The 14,475-nt window shown below is 37.6% G+C and overlaps 1 long non-coding RNA gene and 1 pseudogene across 3 annotated transcripts in view; both read right to left on the reverse strand.

Moving 5' to 3' along the window:
• The window catches only part of LOC115285728, a 167,774-nt gene that overhangs the window by 124,012 nt on the left and 29,287 nt on the right, over positions 1–14,475 (reverse strand). The window lies entirely within an intron of this gene.
• Positions 2,288–2,388, reverse strand: LOC115303658 (annotated as a pseudogene).

Here is a 14,475-nt window from a genome sequence, read left to right on the forward strand (position 1 = left end):
AACATGCATTATATTAGTTTATCTTGATGGATCTATAGGTATAACACATCTGAACTATAACCATCAAGAAACAAAAAACAGATACATATGCACATTTGTTGGTTTTAATTAGTACTTGAAAATAAAGTATTGAATCTTTTCCTTCTCTCTTGGTTCATAGAGGCCACTCTGTAAGACAGGTTGAAAGTACAAGAAGGTACCAAGTAATCTTCCCGAATTATGAGTATTCTTACAAGAAAGTCTAGTTCACAGACTTTCATCTGTGCATTTAGACTAGAGTTATATTGTTAGAAATAAAAAGAAAACTGTGGGCTGAATGAGGCCAGAAACAGAAGGCAAATCAGATTTCACAGTAAAAATTTAAGTTTTTGCATTAAGACCTCAGAAGAGACTATTATAGACAAAGCAAACAAATCTTTGCACTTGGAGATTTCACATTTAAGATTTAACATTACAATCTTTGCCATGAGACAGGGAGTGGTTTTGCAAATTGTTAAGACACTCAGCAGTACAATGGAAAAATAATATAAAACTTCCGCAAAGTGGAAGGGTGGATATCATAAAAGATGCAGTATTTCATGCAGTCAATAACTGAGAGGATTGTTCAGGTCACAATCAACTTGATGACAAATAGAAGTCTAGTAGTCTAGACTAGCTAATAATTAAAGAAAAGGAAAGAAAACAAAGTTGATGAATAATAATAAATAAAAAAGAATGACTTAACCACTAAAAACTTAAGAAAGATTATGAAAAAGTGGATAAAACCTAAAAATTCTTTTAAAAATTATATATTTTAAAATTTTTCTTTAAACTCAAATGGGAGGTAGGAAATCTGATACCTCTGCAATATAATATCATGAGGGAAAAAAAAGTCCAAATCCATTAACTATTATTTGATTAATTTTTATTCTTACAATATAATTTAATTTTTATTAAAAATGATATAAACTTATTTTATAATTCACAGTTCACTGACTTAAAATTTTTTTATGGTTATTTATTTTTGAGAGAGAGAAAGAGAGAGACAGAGAGTGAGTGCACATGCATGAGCAGGGGAGGGGCAGAGAGAGGGAGACACAGAATCCAAAGCAGGCTCCAGGCTGCAAGCTGTCAGCACAGAGCCCGATGCAGGGCTTGAACCCATGAACTATGAGATCATGACATGAGCCACAGTCAGACGCTTAACCAACTGAGCCACCCAGGTGCCCCTACAATTCACTGACTTTTATGGAGGAAATTCCAGTAAAGCTTTGGCCTACCCTACCCTCCAATATGTACTGTAGTATCTGTCTCTTTCATATGGATCTACTTTAAAAGGCTTTTACCAAATACCAGTGATTAAGAGTCTTCTTTATCTATGTGTGAACAGCTTTCAATGCCTTCCAATTTTGAGGTCCATCTAAGTCGAGCAATTCACTTTCATTTTGGATCAGCAAGTTGTGTAACTCTCTACAGTCCCTATTATCACATTCATTTCAACAGATCACAAGACTATCTTCTGTGTTTAACAATCACTATGCTAAAAAATCAAATAATTAAAACACCTCAAACTTAAGTCTTATTCATCTATCGCATCTGTGTACATGCAATTTCTATCACTGCATAAGAAATAATCACGAACTTAGCAACTTAGAAAAGCATACGTTTATTATCTATTTCTGTGGGTCAGAGTCTGGGCTTATCTGAGTCCTCTGCTCAGAGTTCCAAGGACTTGGCTGGGCTGCACCGTCATCTGGAGGCTTAGCTAGGCAAGATTTGCTTCCAAGTTCATTCGGATGATTGGCATAATTCTCTTGAGGCTCTATGACTGAATGAAATTCCTGGGCTTTTCAATGGTTGCCAGGTGAAGGGTACCCTCAAGTCCTACTGTTCCTTGCCATGTGGCTTCTCCTAAATAGTCACTTAATTCATCAAGCCCACAAAGATGGACTTTGGTCCAGTCTGCAAAGGCAGAGTCTCATATAACATAACCATGGAGGCGATACCCATCACCTTTGCCACATTTTATATATTAGAAGCAAGTCATGCCCTACCTGCACTCAATGAGAGGGGTCACATGAAGATACGAATACCAGTGGGTAGAAACCACTAGGGGTTTTATGAGGGGCTGATTGCGCCAATTTCCCTCCATAAAAAACAAAAATATGTGACTATGGAAAATGAAGTCCAAGGTTACATAAAATGGGTTAGTTCCCAGTTTTGCCATCTTTGCATATTCATAAAAATCATATGAAGTTTATTAAAAGTAATGAATGTCTTGGATTTTTAAAATTCTTAGTATTATATTAAACTTTATTTTCAATGCTTCAATTTGTGTGTTATTCTTATCAGGGGCCATGTTAAGCTTCTCAGTATCATTTTAATTTTACAAACCCACTTTTTAAGTTGCCGGCCTATTTAAATTTCTTAAAGATTGGATGTGTTTACTAATGATCTAAAACTGTAGGATGTTGTGAAATTCTGGAGAAAGATGGTGGAATAGGAGGACCCTAAGCTCACATCCTCCCATGGATACAATTAGATAACACTCATACCAGTATAAATGACCCAGAAAAAAACCCCAAACACTGGCAGAACCAACTCCAACAACTAATGTAGAAAAATAATCACATGGGAGAGGATAGAAAGGGTGGAGGTGGGGGAAGCTAAATGGACCTGCGGGTCTGTCTACCGGAAGGAGAGACCCAGAGGCCAAGGGAGGTGAGAGAAACAGCCTATCATGCCAGCGAGCCCACACTGGGAAGACAAATACCATAACATCTGGCTTTGAAAAAGAGAGGGGCTGAATTTTGTGAGTTCTTACAACCAGTGGAACTTACAGCCTGGAACTTTAAAAATCAGTGGACTTGGCTCTGGGAGAGCTGGGAGGGTGATAGGAAACGGAATCCCCATCTCTAAAAAAGACGCACAAAAGTCAGCTCATAGCATAAAGACAGCAGTTGGAAAGATGCCTAGAGCATACTGGAGGGAGAGTAATATACTAATCACAGAGCATGTCCCACAGGGACAGAGATCCCTGGAAGACTCTACTAAAAACAAAGGAGATGGCAAGTGCCAATTCCCTTCCCTGTCCCCTACATAAACTTGTGACCATCAGTGGGACCCACTGTAGTTCAGGCATTCACTACTTAACTTGCTCGTGCTGCACTCCACACCCTCCAGTCTGACCATCTCAGTCCCAGCACTGCAGTCCCTTTCCCCAGAAGACTGGCACAAACCTCACCAACACTGCATTTCCCAACTGTTCACTGTGCAGTGCCTTGGTCTCCATGGTGATGGTAGTGGCTGGTCACCTCCTTCTGGAGGACATACCTACCTTTTCTAAACCACAGGCCTTACCCTCCCCTCTGGCAGACAACCAGCACCACCTTGATAAAAGTGTGTACCCCACTCACTACTGCAAAAGCAGGAGACCTGGCTGATTTTCCTGACAGAGAGCTAGCTAGACTCAATGAGGGGACAGAGCAATATGTCCCACGAAAGAACAAAACAAAACTACAGCAAGAGACTTAAGCAAAACAGAGGCAAGTAATATACCCAACAGAGAATTTAAACTAATGATCATAAAGCTACTCATTTAACTTGAAAGGAGAGTGGAGGCAGTGAGGCCCTAACCAAAGAGATAAAAAAAAAAAAGAACTAATGAGAGATGAAGAGCACAATGATTAAAATAAAAAATAGACTAGATGGAATAAATAGTAAACCAGAGGAAGGAGTAAACCAGAAGAACAAATCAGTGACCTGGAGAAGATAGCAATGAAAAGCAATCAGCAGAGCAGGTGGGAGAAAAAAACACACAAAATGAGAATAGAATAATAAGAATAATAACAGTCACATTAGAGTGACCCCAGAAGGAGAAGACTGAGTGTAAAAGAGGGCAGAAAACTTATTTGAAGAAATAATAACTGAGAACTTCCTAAATCTGGGGAAGGAAACAGAAATTCTGTTCCAGGAGGTAGAGCGCCCCTAACAAAATCAACCCCAAGGAGCTCCACACCAAGACACAGAGTAATAAACATGGATAAAAGGAGAGATAAGGAGAGATTTCACATGTAATAAGAAAGGGCATCTGAGCAACTCAGTTGGTTCTGCATCCAGCTCTTGATTTCAGCTCAGGTTCGTGGGTTTGAGCCCTGCTTTGGGCTCTGTGCTGGCAGCATGGGGCCTGTTTGGGTTTCTCCCTCTCCCCCTCTGTCTCTGACCCTCCCAGCTCATGCTAGCTCTCTCTCACTCTCTCTCTCAAAAATAAATAAACTTAAGAAAAAAAAAAAAGCACCAAGAGAAAGAAAAACAGATATATACAAGGGAAACCCCATAAAGCTATTGGCTGATATTTCAACAGAAATTTTGAAAGCCAGGGAGGAGTGGCATCGTATATTCAAAGTGCTGAAAGAAAAAAATATCTGTAGCCAAGAATACTCATCCCAGTAAGCCTATCATTCAGAATATAAGAAGAAATAAAGATTTTCTAAAAAAAAAAAAAAAAAAAAAAAAAAAAAAAAAAAAAAGACCTAAAGGAGTTCATGACCACTAAATGAGCCCTACAAGAAATTAAAAGGGATTCTTTGAGTGGTAAGCAACAAAAGCTAGAAAGTAACAGAGAACATCATGAGAAATACCAGCTTTTCTAAGTAACACATATGCAGTAAATTTATATCTTTCAATAATTATTCTGAATGTAAATGGATTAAATGCCCCAATCAAAAGACATAGGGTAACAGAATGGATAAAAAATAAGAACCATCTATATGTTGCCTACAGAGACTAATTTTAGACCTAAAGACACCTGCAGATTGAAAATAAGGGAAAAGAGATTCATCTATCATGTTAACAGACATCCTAAAAAAGCGAAAATAGCCATACTTATATCAAAAAAAAACTACATTTTAAAACAAAGACTGTAACAAGAAATGAAGAAGAGCATTATATCATAATTAAGGGGTCTATCCATCAATAAGATGTAACAATTTTAAATATTTATGCAAGGACCTAAATACATAAATCAACTAATAACAAACATAAAGAAACCCAATGACAATAATAAAATAAACATTGGGACCTTTCACACCCCATTTACAGTAATGGACAGATCATCTACACAGAAAATCAACAAGGAAACAATAGCTTTGAATGACACACTGAACCAGATGGGTGTAACAGACATATTCAGAACATTTCATCTTAAAACAGCAGAATACACATTCTTTTCAAGTGCACATGGAACATTCTCCAAAACAGATCACATATTGGGTAACAAATCAGCTCTCAACAAATACAAAAAGAATAAGATAATTCCACGCATTTGTTTAGACCACAAGACTATGAAACTTAAAGTGAGCCACAAGAAAAAAATTTGGAAAGACCATAAATACATGGAGGTTAAAGCGAATTCTAAAAAAGAATGAATGGGTTAACCAGAAAATTAAAGAGGAAATATAAAAAGTACATGGAAGCAAATGAAAATGAAAACATGACAGTCCAAACCCTTTGAGATGCAGTGAGGGCAGTCCTAAGAGGAAAGTATATTGCAATACAGTCTTAACTAAAGAAGCAAGAAAAGTGCCAAATATACAACTTAACGTTAAACCTAAAGGAGATAGGAAAGGAACAGCAAATAAAGCCTAAAGCCAGAAGCAGAAGAAAATTCAAGACTAGAGCAGAAATAAATGATAAACAACAACAACAAGACAGTAGAACAGACCCATGAAACTAAGAGCTGGTTCTTTGAAAGAATTTATAAAATTGATATAACCTTAGCCAGACTTATCAAAAAGAAAGAGAACAAACCCAAATAAAGTCCCAAATGAAAGAGGAAAGATCATACCCAACACAACAGAAATACAATCATTAAAGAATATTATGAAAAACTATATGCCAAAAGTTTAACTGGGCAATCTGGAAGAAATGGACAAATTCCTAGAAACATATAAACTACCAAGACTGAAAGAGGAAGAAACAGAAAATTTGAACAGACCCATAACCAGTAAAGAGATTAAATCAGTAATCAAAAATCTCCCAACAAACAAAAGTCCAAGGCTGAATAGCTTCCCAGGGGAATTCTACCAGACATTTAAAGAAGAGTTAATACCTATTCTTTTGAAGCTGCTCCAAAAAATAGAAATGGAAGGAAAACTTCCAAACTCATTCTATGAGGCCAGCATTATCTTGATTCTAAAACCAACAAAGACCCCACTAAAAAGGAGAACTATGGACCAATTTCCCTGATGAACATGGATGCAAAAATTCTCAGAAAGATATTAGCAAACTGGATCCAACAATACCTTAAAAGAATTATTCACCACAGATCAGGTAGAATTTATTCCTCAGATGCAGGGCTGGTTCAATATCCACAAATCAACTCATGAGATACATCACAGTAAGAAAAGAAAGGGTAAGAACCACATGATCCTCTCACTAAATGCAGAAAAAACATTTGACAAAATGAATCGTATCTTGATAAAAACTCTCAAGAAAGTAGGGACAGATGGAACATAACTCAACATCATAAAGGCCATTTACGAAAGACCCATAGCTAAGATCATCCTCAATGGGGAAAAACTGAGAACTTTTCCTCTACAGTCAGGAAAAACACAGGAATGTCCATTCTCACCATTGCTATTACTAATGGAAGTCCTAGCCTCAGCAATCAGACAACAAAAAAAAATAAAAGGCACCCAAATTGGCAAGGAAGAAGTCAAACTTTCACTTTTTGTGAATGACATTCTAATTAGGAAACCCAAAAGATTCTGCCAAAAAATTGCTAGAACTAATACATGAATTCAGCAAAGTCACAGGATATAAAATCAATGTACATAAATCTTTTGTACTTCTATACATCAATAATGAAGCAGCAGAAAAATAAATCAAGGAATCAACCCCAATTACAATTGCACCAAAACCCGTAAGAAACCTAGAAATAAACCTAACCAAAGACATAAAAGAACTATACACCAAAAACTATAGAAAACTTATGAAGGAAATTAGAGTACACAAAGAAATGGAAAAGCATTCCATGCTCATGAATCACAAAAACAAACATTGTTAAAATGTCTATACTACCCAAAGCAATCTACACATTTAATGCCATCCCTATCAAAATACCCTCAGCATCCTTCACAGAGTTAGATCAAAGAATCCTAAAATTTTTACGGAACTACAAAAGACCCCAAATAGCCAAAGCAATTCTGAAAAAGAAAAAACAAAATACACAATTCTGGATTTCAAGCTAGATTGGAAAGCTGTAGTCATCAAGACAATATGGTAGTAGCACAAAGATGGACACATAGTCAACAGAACAGAATAGAAAACCCAGAAATGGACCCGCAACTATATGGCCATCTTTGACAAAGCAGGAAAGAATAGCCAATGGGAAAAAAAAGACAGTCTTCAACAAATGATGTTAGGAAAACTAGACAGCAGCATGCAGAAGAATGAAACTGAAACACTTTCTTACACAAAAATAAATTCAAAATGAATGAAAGACCTAACTGTGAGACAGGAAACCATCAAAATCCTAGAGGAAAAAACAGCTAACTACCTCTTTGACCTTGGCCAGAGCAGCTTCTTACGGGATATGTCGCTGAAGGCAAGGGAAGTGAAAGCAAATATGAACTATAGGGATTTCATCAAGATAAAAACTTCTCCATAGCAAAGGAAACAATAAAACAAAAATCAGCCTATGGACCAGAAGATATTTGCAAACAACACATAAGATAAAGGCTTAGCATCCAAAATCTATAAAGATCTTATCAAACTCAACACCTAAAAAACAAACAACCCAGAAAAGAAATGGGCAGAAGACATGAACCCAACACTTTTCCGAAGAAGATATCCAGTTGGCTAACAGACACATGAAACGATTCTCAACATCACTCATTATTAGGGAAATACACATCAAAACCATGATGAGATACCACTTCCTACTTGTCAGAATACTTAAAATTAACAACAGAGGAAACAACAAGTGTTGGTGTCCATGAGGATGTGGAGAAAGGGGAACCATGTTGCATTCCTGGTGAGAATGCAAACTGGTGCGGCCACTCTGGAAAATAGTAAGGAGGTTTCTCAAAAAGTTGAAAAGAGAACTACCCTATGATCCAGCAATTGCACTATTAGGTATTTACTCGAGGGATACAAAAATACAGATTTGAAGGGGTACATGAGCCCAATGTTTAGAGCAACATTATCAACAACAGCCAAACTATGGAAAGAGCCCTAATGTTTATCAACTGTTGAATGGATAAAGAAGAGGTGTTTAATATATAGATTTCTAAAAAGATCATTAGCCAATAGTGTCAGAAACACCCAAATTCTGAACTGTATTATTCTAGCTCTGTTTAGCATGCTTACATTCAAGAGGAGGCTAGATCTTCAAAGAGAGAGTGTCCAGCCCTATAAAAGTGAAGAGAATAGGTTTCAAAGAGGCCATTACATTTGGTAGCCAGTAACTTATTTGAAAGCTTAGAAAAGGAATTTCACTAGCCAGCTGGGGGCATACTCTTAAAAGCACCCAAAGCCATTTTGGAATACTATAGGTGTGGACTCGGCTTCACCAAACATTTGGTACAAACAAGCATTTCTCGTCAAGCCACTGAGAAATACGAAAATGCTGTTTATTTTAATTTTATTTGGAGATGCGGACACGCTCCTGCAGCCAAGGCAAAACTTGGAACCATTTTGGATTTTGGTGTCTGAGCTTAGGTTTACTTTTGTGTTTAATAAAAGAGTCAACAGTACTTTTGACAGTCAGCGGTTTCCCCCCAAGTCCGAGCTAACATTATCTCCCTTGCAGCCAGCCTGTGGTAAACAGTTCCTGAAAGGGGAACAACCACTGCCACTCTGGCCTCCTCAATTACTGCTCCGCCATCTTCCCAGCTCATGTTGTAAACATTCGGGAATGAAGACTCTATAAACCCAAGCTACTGGGTTTTATAAGGGAACATGTCATTAAAAAAGAAAAGGTTTATAAAGGCATTATTTTTTTTTTGCCAAGATAACTGAATGTATTCTTTTCTTTCCTCATGATTCATTCTAAATGGTAAGAGTTTTATTTTCAGAAAATATTTTTGAGGTCTTTGGGATCAGCAGTAAGTACAGAAAATAATCCATATTCTAAACAATGGGATGGAGAGCATTTTGTATGTGTGTCACCCTGTAGAGAGAAACGTGCAGCTAACTTATAGAGAAAGAATAGAGTGTGTCACTGTGGCAGAAGAGGACTTTCACACTCCCTGACTGCTTTGGGGTGCAGCCCTCTTGGACAGAAAAGTCAGAAGGCAGCAGAGGATAACATTTTGACTTAACATGTGAAACAAAAATTCTAGCAGTGAGGATTTTCAGAAGGAAGTGAGGACTCTCTTCAAGAATAGTGAGTTCCATGTCTTTAGAGGTATTCAGGCCGGGGTTGGGTAGTTGTAAACAAAAACTGTAAAAGTATTCAGAAGGCCCAGTGACTTTCCAGTGCTGAGAGTCTGTATTTCTGAGAATTCATTTGGGGGCTACAATTGTATACATCCTTGTCACGCGCGTGTAATCCTCCAGTCTCGAGGGTCAACGAACGGGGCTTGGACTTCACCTGAAGCGGACAAGGTGGTGGGACAAGTGGAAGCTCTCGTCTGCTCCTGGACTCCGCAGAGCATTCTCAAGCAGTCAGAGTGAGAATGAGGAGGAGAAATAAAAGACACAAATCCTTCAGTGAGCAGCACTGGTGCGGCAAACTCTTGCGTTCTTGCCCACGTGAGAAGCGCGTGGCACACAGTCCCCCTAAGGTCTTTGTCAGGGACTGTGTGTATATCACTCCTCCTCATTTGAATTCTTTTCCTCCCACCCTACCTCTACCCATAAAAATTCACGTTTTCCTGTCCGAAGTCACATGGAACTTCCAGCGTAAAGTAATTTCCTGATTCATAAAATAAAATAAACATCATCATTCCCTCTTACATGCTTCACATACATCTTTTCCTCTAGTCAGTTTTAGCACTTAGCAGGTACTTATACTTTCATTCTAAAAATATCTTCCCTCACCAACTAGAATCTAGATTTTTGAGGACAGAGACTGTGTCTAATAGATCCTTACATCACCTAATGTGTGTATTTCCCTACCTTATACCTAGTAAATATCAACAGACAGATACTAAACAATTGGGTTAATGAACAGAATGTTCTGTGTAGGGGGAAAATGGCAAAGTTGACTTCCTGCTGCAGACCCCTCCATCCCATTCCTGAGATCTCCCCTAGACGCTCTTTCACTTCATATTTTGTGCTGGAAAACAACAGAATCAAGAAAATATGAGGGGTAGAAAGTTGGGAAGTTTGTTAAGGGCATATGAAACTTCATGAAATATCAGTTTCAAAGATCAACTTTCAATTTTTTCCCTTTAAGATAAGGAACACAGTGTGCAAATGGAGTTGGAAAGAGGGAAAAAGCCAAGTGAAGTTTAGTCACTCACCACAACAGGCAATAAAATAGGACCAACGAGAAAGGTGCTGGGAAAATGAGTTTCCTTCAGAAAGGCAAACCTTGTCAACAGTATGAGGTAAACCTCAGTCAACACACAAAGTGTGGGGAAGGTTCAAATACAAAGAAAAAGCTTGTTACAACATTAGTGACTCTTTTCCACAATTCCACATAAGATCTATCCATAAGATAATATTCTCCCATATTCCACAGCAATATCTTTTTTTTTTTTTTAACATGTGGTCCATTGCCAGCCACCTAGAAGCCGAAGTGGAGATGTTGAACAGCTACCTTGGAACCACGTTCTTAATTTGTGTTCCGAGGGTTAAGACTCAGTGAAGCAGGGAGGACGATGGCCAGATAAAACAGTCACAACCCTCAGATGGAAAATAATGTTGCTGGGCAAGCCAAAGTATAATTTCTCCTATGACTTTTCCCTCCAGGAAGTTCTTCTGAAAAACACCTTTCCAGCACAATAGTCATTGAATCCAATTATATATTTTTAGACACTACTCACCATTCTTTTTTTTTCTTTTTCTTCCATTTCAAGAAAATTCAGCACATCTGGAAAGAACAGCAATGAAGAAGAGGAGCTGGCGCTTTTGGGCTCGGCTCCTACTGGGCATGTTTCGTTTAATTTCCTCTGTTTTTATGACACTTTCCTCTGCTGCTACTCCAGACATTCAATAAAATACCTCACCACGTAAGAAGCATAAGGGAAGGAAAATCTAAAGAAAGTCTGACAGAAGTTCCGAGTGTCTGATCACCACAATGATCAGTGAATGCAGGCAGGAGCACATACTCAGGCTCCTAAAAATCACTTCCCTAGGGTCTCCCCTGAGTCTCTGTGCACAAACCCTGCTGCCTTTTGCAACTCTGATTCACTGTCACACAAACGGTCTTTCTTGCATTCGGCTTCTATAGCCTGCCCACCTCTTCAGTGTCAGGAGAATGAGTACAAATGGCCCTATGGTTGATTCAGTTTTCCATACTTCTCTCGTCCAATCTACAATCAATCAGTTTTTCCATTCAGCAAGTGAGAAGCCATTTCCTTCTATCTTGTTATTTATAGAGAAGCAAGAACTAGTTATGGATACTATCTAGAGCAAGCCCACCGTCTGGTCAAGAAAGGAAAGAATTAGATGTGGGATAAAGAGGTCAAGGGCTGAGTCATGACCTGGGCGTTAAGCACAGTGGGGAAGAAAGCATGACAAGGCTGAATTACTGGGGTCCTAAGGAAGTCATTTGTTTAGAGAAGGATCCGAAGTAAATGAAGAATCCTTAGCACCTAGTCTCTGGGGATTGATTACCGAAAAAGAAATGGTCTCTTGCTTATTTACAGTAGGTGAACGAGTTCCAGATCCTTGCTGGATGTCAGGTGAGGAAAGCCTATGACAGTACCGGGTGTCCACAATATGTGAGAAAAAAAGAAAAACACAAAACGAGGAGGACGCAGGCATGAAAGCCAAATTTCAACCACTCTGTAAACTTCTCAGGGCCTGTTTTACATATCCTACATTAACATTTTCCTTTACCACACTTTCTCCTTGATACAAGCACAATGCCAGTTGAACGGAGAACAATTTCCCTGTCCGATCTTACTGGGAGGGGCGATGAATAAATCCCTTGGCTTATTTTTTAATTTTTTCTTATTCATCAAATATTTGTAACCTTGTCTTCAATTCATCCAGGCCTGTGCTGGACACTAAGCTTAGAATGGTCTTATTCTTGAAATTAATTTTTAAGTTTTACGGTGGAAGGAATACAACATGGATCTACCTCTTAAAACTTTTATTAAATGTACACTGTATTACTGACTATAAGCACGATGTTGTACAGCTGATCTCTAGAGTGTATTCATCTTGCTTAACTGAAACTTTATAGCCACTGCTAGTTAACTCCCAATTTCCGTACCATTGCCCAGAGTCTGGCAACCACCATTCCAGTCTTTGATTCTACGAAGTTGACTATTTCAGATATCTCGTATAAGTGACATCATTCAGGATGTCTTTCTGTGACTGGCTTATTTGACTTGGCATAGCGTCCTCATAGTTCGTCAACACTGTCACATATTGCAGAGTCTCTGACTTTTCAAGGCTGAGTAGTATCCCACTATGTGTATATACCACCGTTTCTTTATCCATTCATCTGCTGGTGGATTTTTAAGTTGTTTCCACAGCTGTTGTGATTAGTGCTGCAGTGAACACAGGAACACTAATATCTCTTCAAGACCTTGATTTTGATTCTTTTGGGTAAATATCCAGAAGTGGGATTACTACTTCACATGGTAGTTCTATTTTTATTTTATTTTTTGCATAAAGATTGTATGTATGTAAGGTGTATGACATGATGTTTTGAAATCCATATATAGTAAAATGGCTACTAGAGTCAGGTTAATTCACATATCCATCTCCTCAGAGAGTTAGCATTTTTAGTTGTTGCTGTGAGGTCACCTGAAATCTACTCTCTGTGCAAATTTCCAGTGTACAATACAGTACTATAAACTATAATACTATAGATTTGCAGTGCAAATTATCATCAAGATAAAAAGCTTCTGCACTGCAATGTTGGATTGAAGATGGAAATATTAATGTGAATTCACAGTTTTCAACTGATAGATCATAGATAGATATGGATATAGATATATACACAGATAATATATGTATTATGTTATATCATATTATATTATGTGTGTATATGTTATATTATATGTATCCCATGGGCAATAAGCGTATCTTTCACTTAGCTCTTACTTTATAAATACCATTTTCCACTAAAAGAAACTAGGGTACCTTGGAGAAATTTCTAATTCCTCAGCTGGGGAAGAGAAAAAAAGAGATGAACGAGGAACATTTTGTTGTGCCAGAAAATAAGGAATGTTTCAAAAACGATGAAGCCAATGTCAAAAGGACACATGAACCAGTGTGAGAATCTTCTAGTCTAATCTAGAATATTTAAACATCAAAATAAATAGTAACAGATTATAACCAATTGAATAAAAGAAATCCATTAAGTCCATGCAGACATGAAGGAATGAGACGTGAAAGATTTTCTTAATAGTCAAAAGCCACTTGATAAATACAGAAAGAACCACCATCACGGTAATAAGTAAATCTGGCAAAAATATCAATGCATGTCAAGCACTTGGGTGGAAGTTAGATGATATACAGGAATTTTACATAGATTTGGTGAACTTCTGCACAAAACACTTAACAATTAGAAGGGTAAAACAGAGAATCTTTACAATGGAGAAACCTGCAGGAAACTGTCTTAATCAAGTGGTTAAGTTTAATATCACCAGTAATGGCACAAATTGAATTTGCTTATAACTTGATGAGGTGCAATGAGAATAATGGTATATCATTTTTTTCTGATATTTCAGAATATCAGAATATTTAGCTTAAATTTAGATATGAAGAAAAATCAGACAAACTTAAATTGAGAAACATACTACAAAACAACTGGCCTATAATTGTTAAAAATTCAAGTTATGCAAGCCAAGTAAAGATGAAGGAATGGATCCAAGGTGAAGAGGACTGAACAGACTAAATGCCAACTAAACGGAACTGGATCTTTTTCTATAAAGACTATTATTGGAAAATGGTGAAAATTCAATAAGGTCTATGGATTAAATGGTAGCAATGGACCTATTTTAGAGTCTTAATTTTGATGGCTATATCTCAGGTTAGAATGAGGTCTCTGTGGGAAATTCATATGTAGGAGGTGATAAAACAACAAGTCAGCACCTTACCACAAAATGACTTAGGAAAAAGAAAAATAAAGCTCTTGGGACTGTTCTTTTAACCTTTTTCTAAGTTTTAAATTATTTTTAAATATTTTTTAAATGTTTATTTCTTTTGGAGAGAGAGAGAGAGAGACAGAGGGAGGTAGGAAGAGGCAGAGAGAATCCGAAACAAGCTCCAGGCTCTGAGCTGTCTACACAGCACCCGACACAGGGCTTGAACCCACAAACTGTGAGATCATGACCTGAGCCCAAGTTGGTTGAATTATTTTTAAAT

The sequence above is a fragment of the Suricata suricatta genome, chromosome 1 (assembly GCF_006229205.1).
Source record: "Suricata suricatta isolate VVHF042 chromosome 1, meerkat_22Aug2017_6uvM2_HiC, whole genome shotgun sequence".
Lineage (NCBI taxonomy): Eukaryota > Metazoa > Chordata > Mammalia > Carnivora > Herpestidae > Suricata > Suricata suricatta.